Below are 12001 nucleotides of genomic sequence, written 5' to 3'. Positions count from 1 at the left end.
CGTAATCAAAAGACATTCTCAAGTTTCCTTTTATTTCCTCGTTGGGCCGAAATTGCCATCTAACCGAGCACACCATAATTTGGCAACGGGACGACAATTTTTCGAAGAATCTTCGGTGTCAATAAAACAAACGATATAAATTTCCAAACATTTACTTGTATATTTAAACACTTTGCATTTTTATTCATTTTCCTACTCGAATGTCCTTCCCTTTTCCTCTTCCTTCTTTACCCCATCGCAGCTCCGCCACATTCATGTCCATCGTGGTGTTCCAGCAGCTGCACATCCTCCGCCACCCAGGGAACAACAATCTTGTTCGCAATAATCATCTTTGCTCCGCCAACTCTTCACTGAACATTGGCCAAATCGACCAGATTAATGCGGCCTCCCCGCACAAACATCTCGTCCCGCACCTTGCCATCGATCGTGTAAATCACCTCCAGCAGGCCCTTCTCATGACCACTGCGACGCAATTCCGACAACCTGTCTGAGAAGAAATGGAAAGTAAAAGACATCACATCTTCCAGCAAAAATCGCAAGAACCTACCTTTGGAAGCTGGTCGTCAGCTGAGCATTCTAGAAGTCGGAAGCGAGCCGCTTGATTTCGTCCTAATCCGAAGTCATCATGGACGAGAGGTTTCGCTTCGGTTAACCCTAGAAAATTCACATGACCAGCTGCTGAAATCGCACAGAAGGAAAAAAAACAGCTCCACATCACACGAAGACGATGTCAAAACAAAAAAAGCAAAACAAAAAGATCTGTCAAACAGGGTAGTGATTTTCCCACTGAGAATTTTGGCTCGAGGTTCGAGTCGATCTGGCTCGAGATCGAGCCTGAATCGTGTCGAGGCTCGAGCCAAAATTCTCAGTGGGTTTTTGGTCGAAAACTTTTTCGAAGAAAATTTAATACACAGGGGAAGGTGGGGCAAGACGACCAATTTTTGACAATTTTGTCATTTTCTACAAATGATGTCTGTGTTTTCTTGACAAAAAGTCTGCAGTTTTGTTTTAAATCGGATTTAATTTAATTTTAGACGAAATTACTATACATATGAGAGGAAGGCACCAACCACCTAAAGGTGGATTAAGTAACGTTTTGAAAATAAAATCCGTATTTTTCGACGCGCCGCGCGCAAAAAAGGGAAAATGAGGAAAACGGGGAAAACAACACAGGTAAAAAACTGACGCAGTTGCTTCTCTCCATACATTTTGACGATTTTTTCCATACAAACGTCAAGCGATTGGAGAAAGCCCAGATTTGGACCACCCTAATCTGTACATTATCAAGATTATTCCTTGCAATGAATGTCGTGAATACTTTCAGTCAAATGCATACAACAACCATCATTATATTGTCATGAATTAATTAGTTTGTTCGCTTAGATGCAATTGTGTGCTCTTGGAACTCTCACAGTCGGTCAAATTCATCGTACTTCTGGGTGCTCTTGGAATATGTACGAAGTTTACATTTCACAATAGATTAACACACACCAACACACACGGCAAACCAATTCATTAGCGTTGCGCTAACATAGCTTGTGACTGAGTGATTTAATCATTCAACCTTTTCTCGTTAACCTTTGACGTTTTTAAATTAAAACTCTTTTTAAAGAAATTAAAATTAAGAGATTGTTTTAAATTCAAAGAATTCTTTTAAAATTGAATAGATAGCTGCAAAATTTACTTAACAGTATAAAAAAATGTATTGGCAAGTTGAGGGTTAAATCATTCTTCCTGATCCAACAACTAGAAGCAGAAACAGCAGCAGCCACCATTCTCCAGCTTCCAGTGAACGATCCACGGTGGCAAGTGGAGTGAAAATTAAATTATCCTCAAAGCAAATAGGCATTCGCTCTCGAGTGTTTATATTACGGACTCTGCCACTCCCTCCGCTGTCCTGCCCCATTAGCCGATCCTTTGTCCTGTTTCCACACCGAACAAGAGCGCCCTGACTTTCTGGCCAGATATTGGGGTTGTGAAGCAACAGGCAGCTCACCTAGCAGAAGCTCCTCTTTGGTAGTCAATTTTAGGTTATGATGGCTTGTCAGGGGGAGCTTAAGAATCCAGCGACGAAGAATGGTTCTTTTGTTGAGTTGAGTCGAGATTGGATCGACCAATTTGCACAACGCAGAATCGATGCATAAATTTGGAGTTTGATGGAGACGCCTGGCTTTTTGAACAAACCATCAATCACCATCAAATGTTCTTTTTCATTTTTTTCGAACGAAATGAACGTAAGGGTCTTGAAACAACTGGCAATTTGCATACAACATGCTTCAAAAGGATAAAAATCGGAAAATAAATTGAGTCTTTTGTGGTGCACATTCTCTCTTCGAGGGGTTCCAGAAGTGGTTGATTTCAACAAACATTGGGCCGGAACAAACAGGGTACCCTGGTGTTTATACTTTGGAGAACATTGCCGGCAGGAATTTGGAAACAACCAAGTGTACAAGGTCCAGCTACTACTAGAGACGAGGGTGTAGAAATAAATATTTATTAGAGTGGTATCAAGTAGCTTTAGAACAGAATACAGAATATGGATACCGGGGTCCAGAGTGGTTCTCATTTAAATTTAACGAGGAAACTCATCTACATGTTTTTTCCTTGAAAGGCTTTGCTTTAAGCCCTGTCAAATTATGGTCATCTATAAAGCAAAAATGTAACTGTCAAGAATTTTCCAACTTTCAGTAAAATATTTCTTTCCCAGAAATTTCATCTTTTTTGGTTATGTGGTCTTAAAAATCAAAATGTGTTAAAGCCTAAATTTTTTCTACTCATTGTTTTTTACAATGTAGTCTTACTCACTTCACTTCACTTCACTTCACTTCACTTCACTTCACTTCACTTCACTTCACTTCACTTCACTTCACTTCACTTCACTTCACTTCACTTCACTTCACTTCACTTCACTTCACTTCACTTCACTTCACTTCACTTCACTTCACTTCACTTCACTTCACTTCACTTCACTTCACTTCACTTCACTTCACTTCACTTCACTTCACTTCACTTCACTTCACTTCACTTCACTTCACTTCACTTCACTTCACTTCACTTCACTTCACTTCACTTCACTTCACTTCACTTCACTTCACTTCACTTCACTTCACTTCACTTCACTTCACTTCACTTCACTTCACTTCACTTCACTTCACTTCACTTCACTTCACTTCACTTCACTTCACTTCACTTCACTTCACTTCACTTCACTTCACTTCACTTCACTTCACTTCACTTCACTTCACTTCACTTCACTTCACTTCACTTCACTTCACTTCACTTCACTTCACTTCACTTCACTTCACTTCACTTCACTTCACTTCATTTCACTTCATTTTTCTTGGACATTTCTCCTTTGAGGTTTTCCGAGTTGGATAAGTACGACGAGTTGCATAAACTTCAATTTCGGCATCCATTTGTGTGCTGAAAAGTGCTACTTTTCAACACTTTTATAGAAAAGTTTTACTTATGTTGCAATTGATTGTCATTCAAAAAGATGATGCAAAATTCTACTTAGGTTCTGGAGAAAATCCTTCCTTATAATTTTTTTTAAATATTTCTCAAAATCTCAGGAAAAAAAATTGGAGGTTAAGTATTTCAGATTAAAAAAAAAATTAGAATAGTTTATAAATTTTCATGACTGAAATGAGTTATTATTTGGCTTAGTGATTTTTCACGCTCAAAAACTGCAAATTTCACGGGGTCCTCAATTTCAAAACACCAAATTTCACGCGAATTTCACGGAAAATGAATCTTAGAAACTACTTTTAATGCTTCATTACATATTTTTCTCCAATAAACTAAAAAATCGTTACTAAATTTGAAGCGACGTATACAAAAATTTTCCAAAAAAAAAACCTCATGGTTTATGGATGCGCTCTATATATATTTTGAAACAAAATGTAGGGCACGCGTATTCTCATGTACTGAACTGCTCTTTTAATATTCGACTAATAAAGCTAAAATATGTTTGCTAATTTGCTTCTGTTATATCATTTAACATTTTATTAAATTTCATATCAAAGCAAGATTTAATCATTTTGTCCAGTCAAAATGAGTCAAATAAATTTAATTTTCTGCGACATTTAGCCAATTAAATATTTTTTTTTAAGGGTTTTAGCTCACTTTAAAAAAACTTAATTAAGAATCAATTTGCAAAAATAATATAATTTTTAACAAAATCTTTTTTTTTATATTCTAAATGAGAAAAGAAAACAAAAAAAAATTGTAACTTTCACGGGAATCATCCACCCAATTACACAAATATCGTTAAAATTGAACAGGCCCAAACAAATTTGATATGTTTTTAAAATGTGATTCAAAAGATAAAAAATACTCTTCATTTTATGTTGAATAAAACAAAGCTTGATTCTTTTAATTTCTTTCAAAACTATACCTTTCAAATGAAATAGCAGTTAAATTTTTAATACTGCGAATGAAAATGTTACTAAATTTAGAAAGTTTCTAAAAAAACTCAAAAATCTGAACATTTCTTCAAATGGTTCATATCAACTTGACATACATATTGGACTGGCTTGTCGTTATATGAAAAAATAAAAAAAGATCAAATCAAACCAGAAAAAAGTTTTTTATGCCTTTTGGGCCTCAAAACAACCCCCTAAAATTTTGGGAGCGATTTGTTGCGTCCACACTTTGCACATTGCATTTTAATTTTGTATGGGAATTAGTATGGAAAAACCCTCTTTTTAATTTTTACTTTTTATCATTTTTATTTTCCACTAAATTTTTCAAACTAACACAATAGCGTAAAAATTGAGAAAATTCTCAAAAACTTTCCCGAAGAAAGCATTGTGCTATCTTGCTCCTGTCAAAAGATACAGCGTGCTAAAAACTGGTCTAAAACTTGTTTTTTTTGCTCGGAAATCACGTTTTAGACCAGATTTTGGCACGCTGTATATTTTGACAGGAGCAAGATAGCACAATGCTTTCTTGGGGAAAGTTTTAGAGAATTTTCTCAATTTTTACGCTATTGTGTTAGTTTGATTAATTTAGTGGAAAATTAAAATAATAAAAATCAAAATGTAAAAAGTGGGTTTTTCCATACTAATTCCCATACAAAATTGAAATGCAATGCGCAAAGTGTGGACGCAACCAATCACTCCCAAATTTTGGGGAGATGTTGAGGGGCCTAAAAGCAACAGAAAAAATGTGTTCTGAAAAATCGACCATCTCGAGCCATTCTATTACATAAATATTCAAGCTTTTTAATTGAATAATAATAAAATGTAATTATATAGTCTTTCTGAATGAAATATTTATTAAGTTGTAATTTAAAAAAAAAATTTGAGAAAATTGAAAAATTTCAAAGTTCAAAATGTTAGTGAATACCAAGGTATTCACTCACTTAATTCTACAGTAGTTCTTAAGATTATTTTTATTCCTTTTTGAGGTTAATAAATTATTTTGAGAAAAATCGTTATATTTTCACACAAACATGAAATTTCACGGAAAAAGCCAAATTGCGCGGATTTCACGCTGTCCGCAAAATCGTGAAATTTCACTAACCCTAGTTATTATTAAAATTTAACAGTTCTGTTCGAGGATGTTACATTTGCAACTCAGAGATTTGGAGAATCTTTCAAATGAGATCAATTCATAAGTCTTTGCAGGAATCGTTTATCTTAAATTGCGAATACTGTTGATAATATTCACCTTCAACATATGACAAAAACAACAAGTAACAAAATGTAATTTCCTTTTTGTCACCAAACAGTGCCTTCAACATTCACCGCCATGAAATTGGCTTGAAATTTAAAGCCCCACGAGCTCAATTCAATTGTGTGGCTAGCCCTAATTGGCAAAATTGATTGCTGAGCGGTAATTATGGATGCAACCCTCACCACCAATGCAGCAGCCCCTAGCACCATTTTGTTTACTTGATGCAATTTTAATCACAAAATTGTAAATTTGTATTCACAATTCTTTGCGCTACTTTTCCGGCCAATTAGCATGAATAGCTCTTGTTTACTTGGTTTTCCAAGTGAAGTTAACTTGGTGATAAATCAATAAGTCAATTTTGTACTGTGTGTGTGTGTGTGTGTGCAACCAACCAAACGGGACCACGCGGTCACTTCTTACAAATTGAGTTGTTTCCATGTATTTTTTAGATCTACACTCTATACATGCAAATAACTCGCATAGGCATTTGGAAGGTGTTAGCTCTGCCGAGCTTCGGTGACCCATTTCTACGCTGGCTAGCCGAGCGCGAGGTACTTCAGCTTTATCGACAAGCCCCGCCCTGAAGAACGTTTGCACCAATCGGGTTCAAACGTTATTTAGAACTTCCGAACCCTTGTCAAATGGACAAGGACCCAGCGCGTATATAGTTGATAGTAACAGTATTCCTAATTCCATTCATAGCTCACCAAGCCGTGATGGCCTAGTGGTTAGCATTTTTGCTTACCAATCCAAAGGACGGGGGATCGAACCCCGACTCGAGCGAGTTTTGATTTTTCGTTCATGTTCAGAGTTTCAATATTTATAATTCCAATACTTTCTCGTTGGGAGCAGATGGGAATCGAACCCAGGACCATTCGCTTACAAAGCGAGCACCGTAACCAGTCAGCCACGGCCGCTCCTCATCAATAAGTCAATTTTGTACTCAATTGAAATTTGTTTGGAACAGCTTTGACAAAATATCAATATTTTAATTATGATTAAAGAATATTAAACAAACGGGTCAACAATCCCTTCAACAAAAGATGAATGCATTGTCGACTGAAATTAAATTTCGATTCCATCCAATTATTGCTCAAAATTCAATTGTTACCTCATCAAGTGTCCTGCCCCGCAGATTTGCCTGCGTGCATCGACTGGAAATAACTCTCAATAATTCCTCAATCGGTTTAATCGAAATTACCATTTATTCAAATAAGGCCTCAGAGTCTCGATTGTTCGTCAGATTGCCCGGGTGGAGACGCCTGGTGTTCTGTGGCGGCTCATTGTGATTGACAGGCAGTCCCAGTTCCAGCAGGCAGAGTTGAGTTGAAGAGGCAATTATTGAGCCTGTTAGGAATGGGGAGGGGTTGGAAGTGCCACCTGCTGTGACAATTCCACAGAACAGATGCCGATGGGACTTGGTTTAGTGATTCTTGGTTAATGAGATTTGTTGAGGGATCTTAAGTTAGGCTGGTTGCCATTCGATTATTTTTTCGTATTATATTTTCAAACCTATGTAATTAGAAAAAAAAAGATTTTAAATAAAATTGAAAGTTCTATCTTTATAATTTCAGAATCCCACATCTTCCCAAAATAAAACGTCCTTCAAAAACCAACAACATCCAAGGACAACAAATCAAATCAAATCTACAATCCCAGCTCACCGGGCGCTGCGTCAACACTGATAGGCGCGAAATAGGACATTTAATTTCCAACGTTTCAACATAAACGCAGGTAATCCCCCGCAGCAGCGCGAAACAAAACAAAACAAAAAGATAGAATCTGTTGATTTACGTTTTCATTCCGCAAATTGTCACGCGTGGCATGACACTCTCGTCACTTTCGGCGACTATCAGACCGAGAGCAGCTTGAGTGACAGCGTGGCAATTTATCATTTGTGAGTTTTCTTGTGAATATATAGGCAGGGTAGTCGGACACACAAACAGTTTAAAATGCATACAAATAAATTATAAATGCTTATAAAACGAACCAATATTATCCACTGACAGGTGGGACTTTAACACACAACTATATCTTGCTGTAAGCTCGTCAATCGCGAGGGCAGTTCTCTGTGAAAACGCAGTTTTATATATTTATTTGTTTTAATCAGCAAATTAGTGATGATAATGAAAATGTACAATTTTTGCTCTAGTTTTCTTTTAACCGAAACCAGTCAAAAATTTCAAAATAAGGTGCAAAAAAAACTGTCAAAATTCGCCTCAGATGACGGTATATCCAAATGGTAATTTTTCATCATTTTCAAGATAAACCTTTTTCACGCCAAATATTTATCAGAAAAAAATGATATTTGAGCAATCGGTCGAATTCGACCACTTTTATTTTTTGTTTTTTTATTTGGCGCAAACTTTGTCGAGGCCTTTCCTATGGCCAAAGAAGCCATTTTGTGTCATTGGTTCACCCATACAAGTCTCCACACAATTTTAGCAGCTGTTCATACCAAAAATGGTACGCAAATGTTCGAAAATCTGTAACTTTTAAAGATATTTCTTATCAATTTGGTGTCTCCGGTAAAGTTTTAGGTATTGATGATGTCAATTCAGGAAAAATAGGTGCAAGAAAAATATATTTCTGATCATTTATTAACTTTTTTTTTCAAAAATACTCAATTTCCCAAATTTTTTTTTTTTTTTGATTTTTTGATATGTTGTGGGGACGAGTTATGATTTTTTGAAGAAATAATATTTTTTGATCTAATTTTTTTTATGTAAAATTGAATTTGCAATCGAAAAGTACATTAAATTTTATTGATAAAGTTCCTCGTTTTAAAGATTTAGCCACCTATAGTTTGATTTATGCAAAATATTTGCAGTTTATCGATATTTTCAACTAGTGACCATTTCTGAAAATATTTTGTTTTAAGTACAGAATTTTTTTTATAAAATTGTCCAAGAGACATTGAAGATTTGACTTCTAGTTTTTGATACACATCGGCATAAAGATAAACAAACAGGAAAATTGAAGTTTCCTAAGTCTCACCCAATTACCCTAAATTTTCTGAAGCAGATATCTCAGCAACTAATGGTCCGATTTTCAATGTTAAAAATGAAACATTCGTGAAATTTTCCGATCTTTTCGCAAACAATATTTTAATTTTTTTAATCTACACTAACATTTCAGAAGAGCGGAATATTGAATGCCCTTTTGAAATATAAGTTCCCTAAAACATATAAAAAAATCTCAAAAATAAAAAAGGATTTTGGGAAATTTAGTTTTTGTGGAAAAAAAAATCGTTAAAAAATCAGAATTTTTTCTGTGTAACCATTTTTTCTGCATAGTCCATCAATACCTACATTTTTGCCTAAGACACCAAATAAATCAGAAAATTCCATAAAGATTTTGGAATATTTTCATACCATTTTTATATGGACAGCTGCCAAAATTGTATGGAGACTTGTAAGGGTGTAATACAAAAAAATACAAATAAAATCAATTTCCGATTTCGGTAGAGAATTGTTCAATAGGGAAATATTGAGAAAAATTTTGCCGCCAAGTAATGATTTTGGGAAAATGGTGTTTTCCATTTTTCGATTTTTTAAACAGTGTCTATGATTGCCCATTGCAGAAAATATTTTTTTCTTTTTTGACAAATAAGAGACGTTGAATATTGGACCTCTGGTTGCTGAAATACAGCAAATTAAAGATAAAAAACGTTACTTAATCCACCCTTAGGTGGTTGGTGCCTTCCTCTCATTCAAAGGGTAATGCTATCCAAAATAGACACGCTCGTGGGAAGGTCTTTAAATTACCTATCCAAAGATAGGTCGCATGATATATTTGGAATACGTTTTCATCTAAATATCTGAGAACTAGCCTCCAAAAAGTGTATAAATAACTCTTAAGTGCTTATAACTTTTGATAGGGTTGTCAGATCTTCAATGTTTTGGACGCGTTGGAAAGGTCTTTTGATTACCTGTTCAACGACGGGTTGCATGATAGACCCGGACAACGTTTTCATCGTGATATCTGAGATCCGGCTTCCAAAAAGTGCATAAATAACACTTAATTGCTAATAACTTTTGATAGGGTTGTCAGATCTTCAATGTATTGGTTGCGTTGGAAAGGTCTTTTAAATACCTTTCTAAAAATGTATAACATGCTGGGGTTTCTTACAAAAACCACCCTTTTTACAATCTTCCGGACTTTAGTCAAAATCGTTTTTTTAGCATAACTTTTGAAGTACTTTACTAAACTTCATAATTTTCAATAGGGACTTATGGGACCCCAAGACGAATCGAATGAGACCAAAACGGTCCAAATCGGTTAAGCCAGTGCTGAGATAATCGAATGCATATTTTTTGGTGCACAGACCCACATCCCTACACACACACACACACACACACACACAGACATTTGCTCAGAATTCGATTCTGAGTCGATAGGTATACATGAAGGTGGGTCTAGGAGGTCTAATTGAGAAGTTCAGTTTTCGAGTGATTTTATAGCCTTTCCTCAGTAAGGTGAGGAAGGCAAAAACAAGAAAAATTATGTTTTTAAAGTCTCATGCAAACATTCTCAAATTTTCTTTCCAATAGTAAAATTTTCAATGTTACAAAATGAAACATTTGTGAAATTTCACGTGTATTTTGGAAAAAAATATTTTGGTAACAAGACTAACATTTTAAATGGGTGTAATGTTTAGCCTTTTTTGGATTGTTAGTCTTGATTTCAAATTTTCCTTTTTTTCAAATTGTTAATAGAATTTCTCAATTGATTCAATTTTCAACATTGAAAATTGGACAATCAGGTCTCTTAGGCAATTTTATTGTAAATTTTCAGAACTTTTCGAAAAAAATATTTTCAAGAATGGACAATCATTAACACAATTTAAAAAAAAAAAAGACTTGTTCCAACTATGCGGTTGGTGCTTTCCTCATTACCAAAAAAATCAGGTTTTTTGAAAATCAAGTACGCAGAAAACTTGTTTTTCACATGCATCCAACTTAGTTCATGTAAAGTTCGGCTTATCTAAGTAACATGTCAGTACATGCCACTCGAAAGGGTTCAAAGCTTGAGAAAGTGTTGCCAGATCTTCAACATTCTGAACTCATTTGGAAGGTCTTTCGAACACATATTCAACGATGTGAGATCCGGTTTTCAAAAGGTACATAAATATCACTTAAGTGGTCATAACTTTAGACAGGGTTGCCAGATTTTCTGGATCAGGATCTGGAATTAAGAAATATTCACTTTTAACGGGTTTTGCTAAAACTATGATAAAAAGTCAATCCAATCTCGGATGTGTATGGCACAAAGGGCTTTAAAGACCCTTCGAATTCAACTAAAACAAATGAAATTGATGATTGTTTACGGAAATGCGAGCAATTTTAGGATTTTTTGTTCAGATGGTTTGATTTCAAATCGAGTGAGTAAATGTGGAATAATAGCAGATTGGATGAAAATTAGGCGAATCCATAGGCGAATTTCTTCTTATTTAATGCTCCGCTTGCGATGCCCGTATGCTTTCTTATGCTATGCTTGCTGGGTTTTCTATATAAATAGAACAACAGAGCACAAGAACATCGATTTGACAAATCTGTTTTTTTTTTAAATTTCTGAAAACATTAGTTTGAATCTTTTGATTGCTCAGAATAAGTGTTACTTTTTGTTTTTTTTTTTTGAGATTCTTCAATGTTTAACGCAATATATCTTGAGTGGCTATTTTCAATTTACAGCCATTTTATTTTTTTCTACAGTCTACGTTTTTTTATTGAAAAGGTAAATTTTATCCATTGCGCTTTCCAGAGAACTGTCTCCAACTTAAAAAAAAACTATTATTTACTCTATCAAGCCTAGGAATATCACTGATATACTTTAACTTGTGTAAATTCAACAGGAAAGCGAGTTGGAAGCAAAAACTCTATATATTCGTGAATGTTTAAGTGGATGCGATCGTAGCACTAGTGCAGTCAGTGCCAGGCAGTAGTTGAAATCGAAGGTGATTGAATTTAGTGACTAATGAAATTAGCGAGATATTTACCTTATTGATAACAAAAAGAAGGACACATATTTAACTAGTAAGAGCTTGTGTATTATACTAAAACAACATCAACAACAACAACAACAATGAGACAGTAAATCACCGCAGTTTTGTTCGTTCTCTAGGTGTGTGCATGTGTGCGTGTGTGACTGTACAGAAAGTATCCTCCATGACGGTATTTTTCTCAGCAACAAAAAAAAAGCTGAATCCTGAAACAGTTGGAATAGAACAGCTCCAAACCCGACCAAGCCAGTCAGCGAATACCATGCACCCTCCGAAACCAAGTAAATCATAAAACCATAATTTAGCTCCACAGCTGGCTCC

The 12001-nt window shown here is 35.2% G+C and overlaps 2 protein-coding genes across 2 annotated transcripts in view; both read left to right on the top strand.

Annotated features, from left to right (window-relative positions):
- LOC120415738 (uncharacterized) overlaps positions 1–7272 on the top strand; it is a 197020-nt gene extending 189748 nt beyond the window's left edge. Inside the window, exon 8 of the mRNA XM_052710239.1 lies at positions 7254–7272. The gene's annotated coding sequence lies outside the window, so the exon portion shown is untranslated. The remainder of the gene's footprint in view (positions 1–7253) is intronic.
- Positions 7273–7360: 88 nt separating this feature from the next.
- LOC120415743 (EGFR adapter protein-like) overlaps positions 7361–12001 on the top strand; it is a 235085-nt gene continuing 230444 nt past the window's right edge. Inside the window, exon 1 of the mRNA XM_039577347.2 lies at positions 7361–7413. The gene's annotated coding sequence lies outside the window, so the exon portion shown is untranslated. The remainder of the gene's footprint in view (positions 7414–12001) is intronic.

Source organism: Culex pipiens, chromosome 3, assembly GCF_016801865.2.
Source record: "Culex pipiens pallens isolate TS chromosome 3, TS_CPP_V2, whole genome shotgun sequence".
NCBI lineage: Eukaryota > Metazoa > Arthropoda > Insecta > Diptera > Culicidae > Culex > Culex pipiens.
The sequence above is the reverse complement of the archived record's forward strand: the minus strand, read 5'-3'. Positions and strand labels throughout refer to the sequence as shown.